At 33.8% G+C, this 16,328-nt stretch overlaps 1 non-coding gene across 1 annotated transcript; it reads right to left on the reverse strand.

The window, feature by feature from the left end:
- Positions 1 to 13,983: 13,983 nt before the first annotated feature.
- Positions 13,984 to 14,169, reverse strand: LOC111754203 (U2 spliceosomal RNA). Its single transcript, XR_002788911.1, has one exon. It is a non-coding gene; the product is annotated as a U2 spliceosomal RNA (small nuclear RNA).
- Between the last annotated feature and the right edge of the window lie 2,159 nt (positions 14,170 to 16,328).

Below are 16,328 nucleotides of genomic sequence, written 5' to 3' on the forward strand. Positions count from 1 at the left end.
CATCTAAAATGTTCATTAAAAGATACTTATAATGGCTAAAGCTACATATAATGGGCACACTCATGTATATTATTCTGGTTATATAAATGTTGGAAAATGCATTTCTTTTTGGTTGAATCGTGTGCTCCATCCTTATCCCCAATTTATATGTTAAAATAATACTGTTGCAGAATGTAACTATTTAAGAAAGAGCATTAAAAAGTGAGTTAAGTTAAATAAGGTCAATACAGTGGTACCTAATCCAACATAACTGATCTCCTTATGCAAACTGAAAGTTAAGGGTGCAAACCTTACAGAATGATACTTTGTAGGGACAGAGTAAGAATGTGGCTATTTACAGTCAAGAAGAGAGGCCTTAGTGGAATTCAACTCATCAAAAGAGTTTAGAATTGTCTTTAAAAAGTTAGAGGAAGCTGGATCTCAGAGCTCAGAGGAAGACACAATGTCTGCACTGGCCCTTCTGAGCTTGGATGAGAAGTTATGTGGGTCTGACCTTCAGCCACAGGCTCAAACTATCCATTAGGTCATGGAGGCAGAGTGCCTCGGCCCAAAGTTCTTTGAAGGGTCTATGAGAATGTTTGGATAGATTTTAGAGTCAGAAGAAAAATGTGCTTTTAGATCAAGATAACATTTCATATGCAAATTAATTTTTATCTGTTTGTTTTTGCAGTACTGAGGACTGTACTAACACCGAACTATACCCCCATACTTTTTCAATTTTTTTTGCATTTTATTAATATACACTTGCAGTACACAGTGATCATATGCATTGTGAGACCTTGGTACATAAATGTATTTTAGTTCTTATTATTTCCTATTTCACACCTGCCATGTCTGGTGCAGCTTTGGAAACTCCAGAGGGAGAAAGGTGAGGATGAAGACATGAGTCAGGACACAAAAGCTGGAATCAGGCAGGCCCTCTCTCCTGATGGGAGAAAGGAACCTCCTGGCCCCTGAAGTGCATTCATTTATACAATCGGTGTATGAAGGAGTTCATGGAGAGTATAAGAGAGGAAGAGATCTGGGACAGGAGGAACACTTCATCTTCCACATAACAGCATGCCTTGGTGGTTTTACTGAGAATAAGGGAGGAGGCCTCTGTATTATGGAGACAAAGGTCAAGTCACGGTGTGAATCAGCTCCCTCTCTTAACTATATTGTGTATAAATATGTTTTTTCTTTTTCTCTTTCTTCCTTTTCCCTTGCCCTTTCACAGCTTGTCTTTTATTTTGAAGTTTCTTGTCAATTTGCAGTATCTATTGTGCATTTTGCATCTTACTTAATTTTTCAGTTTCTCACAGTATTGAGACAGTATGATTCTTACATATATGGGTCTGATTTATTTCACTTACGAGTATGGTCTCTTGTAAAAACTAAATTTTGGAAACAATCCAAATGCTCATCAACCCAAGAACGGATAAAAAAGATGTGAGTTTTTAATAGTGGAGTTCTACTCAACCATAAAGAAGGACTAACTGCAGAATTTTGTAAGTAAATTGTATGTCAATTTTGGAAGTGTGACCATTTTGACTATATTGTCTCTGCATCTCCAGGAAAAAGGACTATCTTTATATTTTCTGATGTTCCCTTTGATTTCCTTTTCCAGAGTACAAGAGTTTTTATTGTACAGATCTTTTATTTTCTTAATAAGGTTTACTTCTAAATTTTCTTACTGGTTTTATAAATGGTATTTTCCCTAATATCTTTTTCAGTAGTTTCATTATTATCATATAGAAATACTACTGATTTTTGTGACTTTATTTTGCATCCTACTCCATTATTGAATTTGATTATTGAGTCTATGAGTTCTTTGGTAGACTTTTGCATCCTCTATGTAGAGAATCATGTCATCTACAAATAATGATAATGTGATGTCTTCCTTTCCTATATGCATCCTTTCTGTTTCTTTTTTAATTGCTGTTGGAAATGTTGAGCTTGCTCTGTGTTTTTGTTTTTTTTTTTTTTTTTGTTTTTTTTTTTTTTGTTTTTTTAAATAGGGACATTTACATCCATAAAAGCTCTCTCTTAGGACTGCTTTCATTGTGTTTCATAGGTTCTCACATGTTTATTTGTTTGTTTGTTTTGGTACTGGAAATCAAACTCAGGCAGGAAGGAGCTTATGCCAGTAAGCTATATCCCCAAGCCCCAGGTTCTGGCATGTTACACTGACATTATCATTTTATTTTAGGAGTTGTTTAATTTATTCTATAACCTATTGAATGATTATAAATGTGTTATTTAATGTCCAGTTATGTGTAAAATGTTTGTGGTTTATTTTATGATTGATTTCTAGTTACAGTGTGCTATAATCTGATAGCCTACAGAGAAAACTTTGATTCTTTTCATTTATTTAAGCAGGACTAGTATATGGACTGCTTTGCAGAAATTTCTAAGTGATGCTGAGAAGAATGTGTATTATTTTATAGTAGGATAGATCACTCCATAATGTCTATTCACTACTTTTACTTTGAGGTGTGACTCAGCTCTCATAGTTCTTCATTAAATTTTTTGCTTGATCTATTTGTGCAAGTGGGGTGTTGTGATTTTGTTTATTTGGTCTTTTATTCCAAGTAGCCTTTTTTATAAAGTAAGATGCATCAAGCAATAGTTGAGATTGAACTGGCGATCATCCTGCCTCAGTCTCCCAGAGTGCTGAAATGACAGCCTTGTGCCACCACTTATCACTATATTTATCTTTATGAATGAAGAGTGGTAAACACAGCGTTAAATATTTTTTTGTTTTTTTAAGACAGGATCTATACAGTTCAGGCTGGCCTTAAGCTCACTTTATAACCTACACTGATCTTGAACTTGCAACTATACTCCTGATTCAGCCTCCTGAGTGCTGGTACTACAGGCATAGGCCACCACATGCAGCTGTTTTTAACATCTTTTAAGAAAGATGAATCCTGTAAGAAAATACATGCCTAACACCCACGAAAGACATAATATAGCAGGATGAAAAGGAGTGAATGCTGAGTATTGGCACTGAATGCTAATACTAAAATTAACTGCTTTTTTCAAGAAAAAGAAATGATGTTCAGATAAATGAAAGAAAAACAGAAGGAGCATTCTGACCTCAAACCTTCCATTCTTTTATTCTATCACTGATCAGCAGAGATTAATAGGAAAGTAATGGTGGACTCCACATGGACGTGAAAGTGTGGCTTACAGAGTGACAGCTACAGTATATTAAAGGAGCTTAGAAGTATATGTACCACTGAGAGAAGAAAATCACTGTCACATCCTTATAATGAAATATGTCATTAAGATATTAACAAGATGCTGTGCATTCTCATATAAACAATAAGCAATACATTCTATGGCACATAAAATACAAATGCAGAATTGGATTTAATACAGTCCTGCAGAGAAATATAGATCTATAGGTAGAAAATTAATTAGATCAATAATTATTTCTATAGGCCATTCTGGAAGAAATGCAAGTAGCCCTCTTAAGGTTTCATTGGGCTGGTTCATTGCTTTTACTTTCATTTGGGTTTTTTTCTGTGTAGTGTGAGAAATTCTAAATTTGCACATATAGCTTCATTTGCTTTAATACTAACTGAAGTGATTTGAATAGTTAGATTATATCATTTTTGTTTCCTTATGTTATTCAACTATATTACAGTTAATAACTAGTATTAAAATATGGTGAAGATAAAGTTCTTAAGAGTATTTTTTAGCAATCTTTTGAAAAGAGATGCCTCTTTGATCTTTTCTCTGGATCTATCTCCTACCATTTTCCTCCTTATACTCTGCTCTATCAAAGCTGTACTCCTTTTAGTTCCTTACTACAACTTGATGTGGTCATGGCAATCCCTTCTTCAGTTAATTGCAGCTCATCTTCCAGCTATAAACTTAATAACACTTCTTCAGAAACACTGTCTATGACTTCTAGTATAGGTTGATTACTATTGCTTCAAAACTCCCTAAACTTTTTTTTTCTTAAACATTATTGTATTTGTATTCTATCATTTATTTAATAACAACTTTCTCTAATGGAATATAAACACCGTGACAGCAAGATCTATGTACTTTCCTTTGCCTTCAAATTACCTTGTTTTCGATAAGTAATTTGCTTGGTATATGAATGGATGAGTGGATAACTGGATGAATGGACAGATAGCTGAATGAATGGGTGTATGTACGGATGAATGGATATCATTAAGTTGTTTACACTTACTTAAGAACTATATGTAGCTATTTATGGGCTAAGAGAAATTGTCCCTAAAAATACAAATACAATTAAAGAAATACAAATGAATGAGAATAATGAACTGTATTGAAATCAACTTGAGGAAAATGAAACTCTGTATAATAAAACGTCTGTAGCATAAGAAAATAAAATCATTACAAATAGAATGTAGCTTTTTTCAAAACCTATAAAACTGAGGAAAGAATAAGTCTAAGTTAAATTTTTTTTTTTAAAGTGACTTTCTTCAAATGCAAGTCTCTTGACTTTGGATTTACTAGCCTATTCAGGTATAAGAAATAAATCACTGTTCTTTACAAGTTATCATTTTTGTATAATCTGTAACAGCAGTAGGAAACAGACTCAGATGATAACAGCTTAAAGATAATAAAAGAAATATCTAGGAGTATCTGGTATGAACAACAGAAAAAATTAAATACACAGAATATAAGAATCTATGGGACAAAATAAAAGATTTGATATAGGGATAATTGGAATTTTCAGAACTAACAGGAAGAAAAGATGGCAGAAAAATATTTGAAAAAATAATGAAAATGTCTCAATTTTCAACAGATTTTAAAATCAAAAGAGATAAATTTGAAGGAAGTCATCCTAGGCATCTTCCAATTTCCCAAATCCGTTCAGTATAAATTTATCAGCCAAATAAAAATAGCATATTTTACACAAAGGAATGATATTTACACTGGCAACTTGTTGAAAGAGGTAAAGAATAATTGAGGTAAGGGTTAAGTAGTTTCCTTTCAAACTAGCAACATGAAATTCAAAAGAGGCCTCACTGAGAGAAGTACTTATGGCACAGGAGAAGTGACAAGCCAGAATAGAGTGAATTAAATGTTGCTTTGTTTCTTAAATGTCATATATAACAGTCATTGAAAGCAGAATTATTTAAGCACCACAATAGAGGTGAAAAATGAAGACAAACAGAGAAGAAAATATAGAAAGGCATTTACTTACAATACTCTCCGGTATAGATCTTACGCATAAGGAATGTTATGAAATGTAGCAGCCAGGACTGCCACATTAATGCAACTTCTTTTATCTAAAACTAACAAAGAAGCAAGCTAGCCTTTTTGTCAGCCATTGAAAAAGAATGGCTTGGACAAAGTGATTCAATATAGTTTGTTAACCAAAACCTCATTAGAAAGGGAGATAAAATTTTAATAAAACTGTGAATGACATTAGGAAGAATTTAACAATGAAGAGAAAACTCTCAATTTCCCTTATTATTGTATTAATGGGCGGGACTTTTCTCATCCAATAATTGCAGGGAAATTCACAACCACCTATTTCACTTTTATGTTAATGAGAAATGTTTTATAGCAGGATGATTAATATATCTAAGATGGTCAAAGACCTAAGCTTAATAGTGCTTTAACTACACTTTCATTTGTGATACAATAAAAATCTTATTTAATGTAATAAGCAGAAAACATGGTTGCACCATTTGTAAATTTTTGATTCCACAAGATAATAGTATATAAGATATATTTTAAAGAAAAAAAGTTTTATTTTTATATATCTCATTTATTGCAAATGATCAAGTTAATCATTTAGATGCAGACTGAAATAATACAGAAAATTGTAACAGCAGCAAAAATAACTAATATTTAAGGAATATGTAGCCCTGGGCATATTATATTTGATTATCTTTAATAATGAAAGAATTAAAGCAAATGCCGATATTAAATTTATTTACACTGAAAAGAGTCAAATAATGAAAACTCCAAGTGGCTCAGTAACTTCAATATTTGCATCAATTTTTTAACATTGGAGAAATTAAAACTGCTGTTGTTTATTAGTACTATAGTGTCTCAAATAAATCATTATTTGTTTCTTTCCTTTGTAATTTAATTACTTTCATATTCACTTTGAAATATCCCTCATAATATCATCATAGGCTTTCAATTCAGAAAACTATTATATTCATATTTCAAAGCTGCAAGCCAAAGGTCACAAAGATTGTCCAATGTAAGAAGTAAATATTCAATCAAGTAGCACAGATTAACTAGAAGAAAAATTTGGAAGTGTTATCTCTAATGAGGTTGTAGAACTCACACTGGTAAACTAAAATTACTTTGGTAAAAGTATGATCCCAGCATGGATTTGTTTTACTTGGAAAGTCATAATGGAGAAATAGTAGTAGATATTTTTAATTAGTGGCATTTTTATGTTTTATTTTATTTACTAAAACAGTTCATATTTAGGGATACATACAAGATACAATCCAAGTTATAAATTCATAATCTATTTCTAAACGTTAATAATTTATGATTACAGGAAAATTACAACCCAAAATATATTATTTCATTCCTTTCTTTAATTACTCTCACCATGTTCACAAAAATTGGCTGAGGTCTTCACAACAGTATAAAAAGGTCTGAAAACTAGTCATGTTCATTTTTATACTACATTTTAAGATTTGGATGATGTTTCGAATGAGTATCCAGATGAGTTCTCAGTTGCCTTACTTATCAGTAATTAATTAAATATCAGTAAATAAGCAAATTATTTAAAATTTGATTGTATCTTTACTCACCTTTCACTATCCTTAAGATTTTAGGAGTCCTACTGATGCCCTGTAATGTCTGTAAGAAAAGACAAGGAAAAATATGAGATTTATTCTATCTGCTGGAGTCCACTAAAAAAATAAAAAAACACACAGTAATTTGAACAGGTAAAATTTAATATAAAAGAATATTAACAAGGAGATTAGAATAATAAACAGTTGTCTAGGAAGCTAATGAGATGTGTAAGGAATAAAGAAAATCACACATATAGAGAATGATCACTACTTCTAGGGCTGAGATGGTGTGCAAGACAAAGTTCAAAACTTTACTCCTTCCCCAATCAGACAAAGATTGAAACATCTTTAGAATCAGCACATTTAGTTGTGTGGCAAGATGTTAAGTAGCCCTGTTGCCAGGACCTTCTGGAAATCTGGCCACTGAATGGTAAGGGAGCCATCTTTAGGAAGGTGTCACCCTTCAATAATTACAGTCATGCAAGAGGACGTAGGAGACATGGGTCATAAGAGGGAATCGCACCAGCAGACTTCATCAGCAAGACACTGGGACAAGATGTGGTGAAAACCACTGGCCAGTGGGTCCTAGTGGTTGCCCCAACAAGTCAGGAGAAAAGAACTGGAGAAGCAGTACTGCATGTAGACAGCGTGCTAAGTAAAGCCATTTCCATCAAAGCCCAGCAGCAGAAAATCTCAGTCTGTAGGAAGAGAACTTGGGATAAAGCTGTACCCTCCAGGGAGCTGGTCATCAAAGATTACTCGAACCTGGGAAGAAATAAAAATTTTTTTTTCTACTTTGTACCAACCATTCTCACCACTCCAACTGGTTAAATAGTGATATCAGTTTATAAAGCAAAGGAAAAAAATACTTGTGAAGTCTACCTACACTATTTCCAAGTAGGCAAAGACTAGTAAAATTAAAAATGAGACAAAAAATTGAAATCTAGAATATTTGTTTTCCTAACCCAGTGTGATGTTTTCCTTCTACACTTTAAGTCAGGAATGTTTGTATTATCTGTGTCACAGTCTATATAAAGTAAGTTTTTCTTCTTCTAGTGATTTTCTTGTTTCTTTTTGATTAACACTTGATTGATCAATGTTTTAGCAAAAGCTAAAGCATATAGGGTGCATTGCCATGTTCCACAGAACACAACCGATTTCCAAAGAACAGACTCATGACAGAATTCGTGTCCTACATTTGTATGGCCCCCAGCATTTCCACTAAGTCTATTTGTCCATCCTGACTCAAGTTTCCTTAATATTGACTGCTTAGGGACAACTAACAAACTAAATTGATCTTTATGACATTTCAGCCTGATGCAACAATTTTCCCAACATTCAAAGAGAGACACCGTAGTTTAAGGTCCTCTTAAATGTGAAAAAGCTAATAAAATCAAGAGTTAGAATTCACAAAGAATCTGTGTATGTCAAAACTAGTACATTTTCTACAGCTCTCAACTGGTCTCAAATTAATGCCAGTACCTAAAAAAGAAACCAAAAAGACAAAGACAGTTGCAAGATAAGATATATCAGAATTTAACAAATAAATTACAATTGCATCTAAGGAAGAGAAGCTCCCTAGTACATGAAAGTTGCTCCAAGGTTGTGATCAGCACTTCCTAAATATTATTTTGGGTAAAAATCAAGCAAGTTGGAATAATATTTTTTAATAATGACTCCAGCTACATGAGAAGATGAATGGGATTAATATATTTTATTCCAGTTAAATACAGTAGATCAATTCAAAATTTGAATTCACAGAAAATGGCACTACAGTAGACTTACATTGAAATAATTTTTAAATGATTTTAGAAATTAAATTCATTTGCCGAGCATGGTGGTGCACTCCTGTAATCCCAGCACTCAGGAGGCTGAGGCAGGAGGATCATTGCAAGTTCCAGACCACCCTGGGCTCCAAAGTGAGCCCAAGGACAGCCTGAACTGCATAGTGAGACCCTGTCTCGAAAAGAAAAAAAAAAAAAAAAGAAAAAGAAAAAGAAATTACCTTAATGAAGAACATGAGTAGATACATTTCCTCTCATTGCTGTCATCACTGAAGAGACAAGAGTAGGCAAAAAGACCTGAAAATATTAGACAAAGGTGCATTTCAATTACTTTTGTAGAATATGGCCACAAGACATTTTTAAACAAAGAAAATTAAGTTTCAGTTAACTAGGGAATAAACTTGATTAACAATCTGTGATGATTTAAATGACAAAAGAAAATAAATGTGTCATAAGCATAATTAAGAGGATGCTATAATTATTAAGCATTAGCATGACTTGCGTGTCTACCATTCAGTAATTGACCAAATTCATCATCTCATTTTGACTGAACACTCAGGTTCTAACCTTTGTAACTCTTCACTCTAAACAGAAGGTTCACAACCACATCTGCAGAATGATGTCATGGTTTACAGTCCAGGACATCTTAGCCTTCTTCAATCAGCATTCACCCTTGGACCTAGCTTGACACTCCCCAAATCGTCATATAAGTTTATAATGCTCCCTTAATCTCAGGGCAAAAAGAACCCTTGTTAATAATAGAAACAAATGTTCAGTGTGTTTGAGTTGATGAGGTATAGACTTTTAGCCTATGACAATTAACCATCATAATGTGCCTATATGAATGCCCTGAGCAAACTCTGGAGGAGCTTAGGATAAATTGGATTCTTAATCACACATTAAACAGAAATCAGTTGATAGAGGTTGACATCATTGTCAGTATACTCTTATAAATTGTAAGCAGCTTAGTGTTACCATTTCTATAACAACTGAACTGACACACCACACAAAGGACTTTTGGCCTTCTTAGCAGATGGTCCTCTTTTGGTTTTTGTCTTGAACACTGCATAGTTGAAAATGCACTCAGTTCAGAATAAAATGGTAATTTTTGTGAAAGAGCTGGCTTATTGTTTGATTCAGACAAAGAATCCTTATCTGAGAAGTGACTTGTCATTCTATGTCCAATGTAAGCTATGTAAAGAATGACTTTTCATTAAAGCAAGTTTAGCATATTTTCAATTGTCTTTGGTCAGATGGGGAAGTTTCTGGCTGAAATACTGGAATTGTATATTGTGGTTTATGCAATCCACAAGTTGATTCTATGTGGGAAAGCAAAAATAATAAGAAAAGTGTTTTCCTTTTTTTTTTCATTTTTCTCCCTCTCTCGTCTTCACAGGAAACTGTGCCAGGCAGCAATTTGAGGAAACATTGGGGAAACCTACTCCTTTTATAAGTAAAAGAGTTCCCCAATTATCTGGGAACTTGGTAAGTTTACGTTCTTCTCCAGACCAGATTATGGTCTCAAATTCCTAAACATGACTCCCTCAGGGTTATAAAGCTTTCCATCCAGCCTCTGACATTTTGATGTCAAGTGTTGTATATCAGCTGTTATTAAAACTTCCAAAGCCCTTTTGGCCATCTAACACTGAACTACTGATAAACATTACACTCTTATTTCACATCTCAAACTGTCCTGTATGTTCCTGTTTTGCCAAACTCCCTCCTTGTCAGTACTAACACTATGTTATCCTCCTCCTGTCCAAGAACCTCTACAGCTGGACAAATATCACTGGAGAGATTTTGACATATGTTGGTGCAACCCTGTGCATAAAGCAATTACAACTTCTGGGCTGGGAGTATAGCTCAGTGATAGAACATTTTTCCAGCATGTAAGTGATCTTTAATTGAATCTTTGACACCAGACAAAAAGAAATCTGGTAACTTTCTTGAGCATAACACTTACTATTGGAAATACTACAAAATTCTCAATATTCCTTGTCCCGTATGTGCTTCCTCTTCACTTGTGACATTGGGAGATGAAAGATCTTAGGAATGCAACTCTGATTTGTGTCAGTCTACTCTGCCGCTCAAGGGGACCCATAGGAAGATGGAAAGCATAAATGCAAACCATCTTAAAAGATGCATTTTCTTCTCTCTTGGGCCTAGAAGCAGCCAAGGACACAGGGAAGACCTTGATCTTCCTCGGAGACTTTAATCACCTCCAAGTTTTCACCTACATTAATCAATTTTAGGTAACATGACATCTGCCTTGACTGGAGCTACACATTTCACACAGACATTCTTGAACACAAGAACATTAGTAGTCATAAAATTAGATGGAAAATAAAGCAAGATGATAGAGGAATATTTCCTGAGCTTGTGTGATTTATCCGTGAATTTGTCTTCATTGTTTACCTTTAGATTTTGAGCCTATTTTAATAAACTTGTGATTTCTGTGCAGTTGCAGGGCAACCAAATTGCTGTACATTTATTCAGTGAAATCAGTGTATTTTTCACTGTTCCATTTGATATCATTTCTATGTCCTTTACACTTCCTTTGAGATAATGTTGAGGAACATAGCATAGGGTTTTATATTGTGAAATAGTTATAGTTTCCTTGTGTATCTGTGTATCTCTATTTCTTAGCTCCAAATTTCTGCCAAGATTTATGCCCTTTTCTAGAAATAGAAAGTGGATCTGTAGGAGACAAGTTCCAGTCATTTCTCTTATACCTTTTACAATTTTCTCCAGTAATGGCTCACCTCACATGGTGATCATTAGCTCAGTACACCAAATCATTCCCACAAAAATATTTTTATAACCACCAAAATGCCTGAATTTAGTTAAAATAAGTCTATTTTCATCAAAAATATCTCAGAGAGTTTATGTTTGGAATCAATTTTCCAGTGTCTATTACTACAGATGAACATTGGAGAGATTGTACTTAAGATGGTTTGTTAGAATTTGGGATTATACAATATACAAGTCCACTAATCTTTGCTCTGATGTATAACTCATACATATTTGTTTTCATCTTTCATTTAGTTCTTTCATTTACATAGACAAAATATTTACTTCTTGCTTTAACCCAACAAAATATAAAACACATTTCCCTACTCTTACCCAGCAGAGAGTGAATTATTGTAGATGTTTTCAACACTGTCTTTTCTAGTTCAATGGTTCTCAAATTCATCTGTCATCAGAAACATCTAGAAAGCTTATTGAGACAGACTTCTGGGTTTTATTCCAAGAGTTTCCAATTCTGAGTGGGCCCCCAGAATTTACAATTTGGGAGTGGGAGTTTCTAAGTCTGAGGTGGGCCCCCAGAATTTACAATTTGAACGAATCCCAAGGTAGTGATAATGCTGGGCTAAGGCTCAGTTTGAAAATCATCAGTGTAGTAAGTAATAGAAAAGTTTAACAGGACAATTTTGTGATATTAGATTTGGAATCTAAAAATGTCAGTGCCAATCATGATGAGTTTTATATAACTTAACAATTATGACTGACAAGCATAAATCACATATTATATTTATTTTTCAGTGCTAACTGAATATATAAACTTGTGTCAAGATTTCCTACATCTATGCACACAAATAATATAATGGATATGTCTTTATAATGCTCTTCAAGGTACTCACTCTCTGGTGAAAAATTTGTTCTTAAATGTCTTGTGATCTATTTGAATTTGCCAACATGAGTTTTTTCACTATAAATTTGTGGTTACATGATGATTGAGAAATTATTTTGAAATGATGACCTTCTCTTATTCTAGTTATAAGCTATAATATTCCTGGGCTGGGGATTTAGCTCAGCGGTATAAGCACCTGCCTTGCAAACGTGTGGTCATGTGTTCAATCCCTGGTACTGATTAGAAAAAAAAAAAAAAAAAAACTATATTACTCTTAAGATTATAAGGAGTCTTCAAAGGAAAAAAGATCAAAATCCACTGGGCAATCAGGTATTCTCCCTGTTTTTAAGTTATATACCAGACATTTTTCTCTTGCATGTCTTTCAAATCGCCAGTCTCCCTTTCATTTATCAATTACATTTATTCTTGATGTTTTAGAAAAATTTTATCCAAGCATTCATAGTATTATGCCCAAAAAGTGTGATCATCAAATCTCATGAAATTTCTTCCTCTCCTAACCAAAGAAAAGTAGTATTAGATATTTGAAATATTTCAATCTTTGGTGACACTAACCACTTTCAAATATTTATGCTAGAATGCTTTTCATTCTGCTATCAAATGAATGATGGAGAAATGTTTCTAATGTTAATACTTCTTTGAAATATCATTGATCAAGTTACAAGCCAAGATCCAGATGGAATCATGTTAAAACTCTGGAAACAATAGCACTGCAAAATTATTATATGTCTTATAGTAAGGAATTCTTTTCTGTCTTTGTGTAGGTGACTCTTTAAAATGTGCAGAACCCAGATTAATCAGTCTTTCTTTAGGCAACATCTAAAAGCAGATATTTTACTCGGGAAAATCTGAAAACGTAGAAAAGCATCAGAAAAAAAATATCTGAAAACTCTACACTCAACTATGCATGCACTATTACACAAATATAAATTAAGCTACTTTTCTCCAGAAGTCTGAAGAAAGAAAATTAAAATAAAAGAATATTTCAATATAGAAGGTTGCAGTACTTTAGATTGATTGCCTGTTAGGAGAAAAGAAATGTTTTCTTGAGAGGGCTGTGTAAGGACTTGGCAGCATCTGGTATATTATGTGGAATCTGAATTCACACAGGAAACTTACTTAAGAAAACTAATTGTAAAAACCTCGTGACAGGAGAAAATGAAAATAGCAAGAAAAGTTCCAATGCTGAGTCATACAAATCTCTATAAAGTAACAGAAGTACTGTTTCTTACTTCCTTCTTCCCCATTCTTGTGAGGGTGTTTCAGGAACTTTGAAAAGCTGGGAGGAGGAGAAAAGAATGTTGACAGGGAGCCAGCCAATCACCCGCTTGTCATCAGAAGGCTTTGAACTTTTCATGGAAAGAATATATTTTATTGTACACATAGTTTGGAGTATAGGCAGTGTGATCACCATTTTGATTATTTAAATTATATCACAAATAAAAGTAAGTAACAGGCATTTTATAGCTAGAATAAAAGAAAAAGCATAACCCCTTCTTTGGGTTTTTCAGAGAAATGAGGGGAAACCACTGAGAGGAAAATGGCAAAGCGTCTACCTTTGAATCTCTGTGAAATCTTGCTTTTTCAGTACAGAAATAATGCCTTATATTTCAACATATAAATGTCTTAAAATATGATTACATAATTGTCTTAATAGATTCTACTTTATCAATTTTTTTTGAGACAGTCTGTAATTTAGGCTGGCTTTGAATTCATATGTAGCCCTGACTGCCCTCAAACTCAAGGAAATCTTCCTGCGTTACTGTCTACTGGGATTGCTCTGCCAGCTCTCTTTTAACCACCACTCTCCCCTGAGGGCTACACCTTTCCTGAAGGCAATGTAATACCAAGTCGATGCATGAAGTGCATGGAGCAAATTCCTATTCCATCTCCCATCTCCAGAAATTTACATAATGTATTGTCTCCAGAGAGAACATAGCAGGTGCTAACCTGATAATACATACTACAATTGTTGTTAGCCAAAAGGCTGAGAAACAATTATTATCAACCTTTCTTGATAATTCTTACAACATAGATCTTATTTTCTTTCTCTTCTTTAGTCTAATGTTTATTACTCTGACAGATATGAAATTCTTCCTTATTGCAAAAAATTAGACATTTTATTTAAACCTAGTGGATGACCAATATAGATGCACATATATAAATGGATGAACAAAAAAATCTATTTCCTCCTGTATTCTCTCCAAGAGAAAAATATCACAGAAAAGAAATCGTCTTGCTAATACCTTGTTTTAAAATAAACACTCGGTTATGTTTCCTCATTTTAAATGCTATCAAAAATGTTGAGGTACAGATTCTTTAGGAATATACAGTCAGTGGCCTGCCCTATCTGTGTGATGAGAAGACACAAGCAGTAGCTAAAAGATAGAAACTCAAAATGCAAATGGAGTTTAGATTCACACTATCTAGAGGAAATATTGATGAAAGATACTAGTTTACAGAAGAAGGCAAATGAGAAGTAATGGCCAAAGTAAGGCACAAATAGCTGCCATGAGAATGCAGTTTGAGTAAAGAAAGGGCTAAAAATAATCTTGGATTACTTAGAGTCACAGCACTAAGAGGCACGAGGTAGGAGAGAAGGTGTGAGAATCATGTGCACCGATCATAGCTAGAGTCATTGTGAATCACTTTTCTTTGAAGGTCCCCAATTACACTCCCCTAACAGTGGCACCTTCTGTCTCAGACAGTATAGCTGTGTATGGATAACTGCCTGAAACTCAGGCCTTTCCAAAGAACACTAAGAAGCTCACACCTTTTGTGGGATTTTGGTCATCAGTATGTTTTTGTGAAATGTTTTTAAAACCAAGTTCAGCAGTAAACAACAAAGAAAGGAAGGACTAGAAGGTGAAAATCTCAACTGAGAAGTGGCGGGCATTGCCACTTCTAATTAATAAATGAGAAGGGGAGCAGTTACTGGGCAGTGGTCCTGCCTGGGAACAGCTTCTTCTCTTCCATAGAGCTCCAGCCTTCCCCATGCTCCCAGCAGCTTCCAAATGGAGCTGAAGATTCCCAGTTGCTAATTGCCTAACTCTGGAGTGATTCACTTACAATTTCTAAAGGAAAAAGTGTGGTTAAAAAAATCTTTCAAATCCAAAAAGTCACAGATTACCTTCTAAGATATGTGAATAGATAGTTGTTGTAGCCAATATTGGATGATATCCAAGGGTGTAACTTTTTTCTTTGATTACAAAGACAGTTTTGTGACAATGGCAAACACACATCTTTCTCCATCATTCTAAAAGTCTTCCTGTCTTTCTTGTTCCCACACGTTAAATCAGCAGTGTATGACTTACAATCTGACTTACTTGCATTTTGCGAAGTAGTCAAAAACTTGACTCCATTCATGAGTGACCTTTTTCCTCCCTCTCAGATGCTTATTTGAGCAACATTCAGTTCACTATTATTCCATCTTGAAAGATAAAAATTTGGTGGCCTCAGGAGTGGGAGAACTTAATAACTATTTCAGTAAAGCATTTACCAAGTCATTATTCAAAGCCATCTGAAATAGTTGGCACAGACAAACAATAAATGGCATTACTTTAATAAGTTGGGAGAGAATAAGACTGTCCCATTGTGCCTAGTAATTGCTAAACATTATGTTCTCTCTTGGAATTTAACAATGTAATATTTGTTTCATTCAGCACAGGCCTTGTTTCTTAAAAACAGATCTTCTGATAAATTATGTGAGTAAACTGAAATACACACACACACACACACACACACACACACACACACATATATATATATGTATGTATATATATATATATATATATACACACACACATCTGAAAATTATATAAAAATTAATGCTATTTCTTAGACCTAAAACTCTGACCAATCTGTGAACAGATAACAATGTATTAGAATAATCAGCTTTGGCATATTGATAAGAATATATAAAACCAAAACAGTACAAAAGAACCAAAAAAAAAAAAAAAAGACCCATGAAGCACAGAATAATAAATTGTTCAGAGTTGAGACTTTGGAGTCTAAGGAATCTCTTCTATGAACAAGTAAGTCTCTAAATGCTATAGATTTTTCTTACATGTAACATGGAGAAGATTTAGCAGTATTATCACGTGGAAATGAGAGAATTAAATGAATTGATTTTCAAAATGTTTACTGAAAAATTACAAT

The sequence above is a fragment of the Cavia porcellus genome, unplaced genomic scaffold (assembly GCF_034190915.1).
Source record: "Cavia porcellus strain 051 isolate PalLab524CR breed Dunkin Hartley unplaced genomic scaffold, mCavPor4.1 scaffold_12, whole genome shotgun sequence".
NCBI classification, from domain to species: Eukaryota; Metazoa; Chordata; class Mammalia; order Rodentia; family Caviidae; genus Cavia; species Cavia porcellus.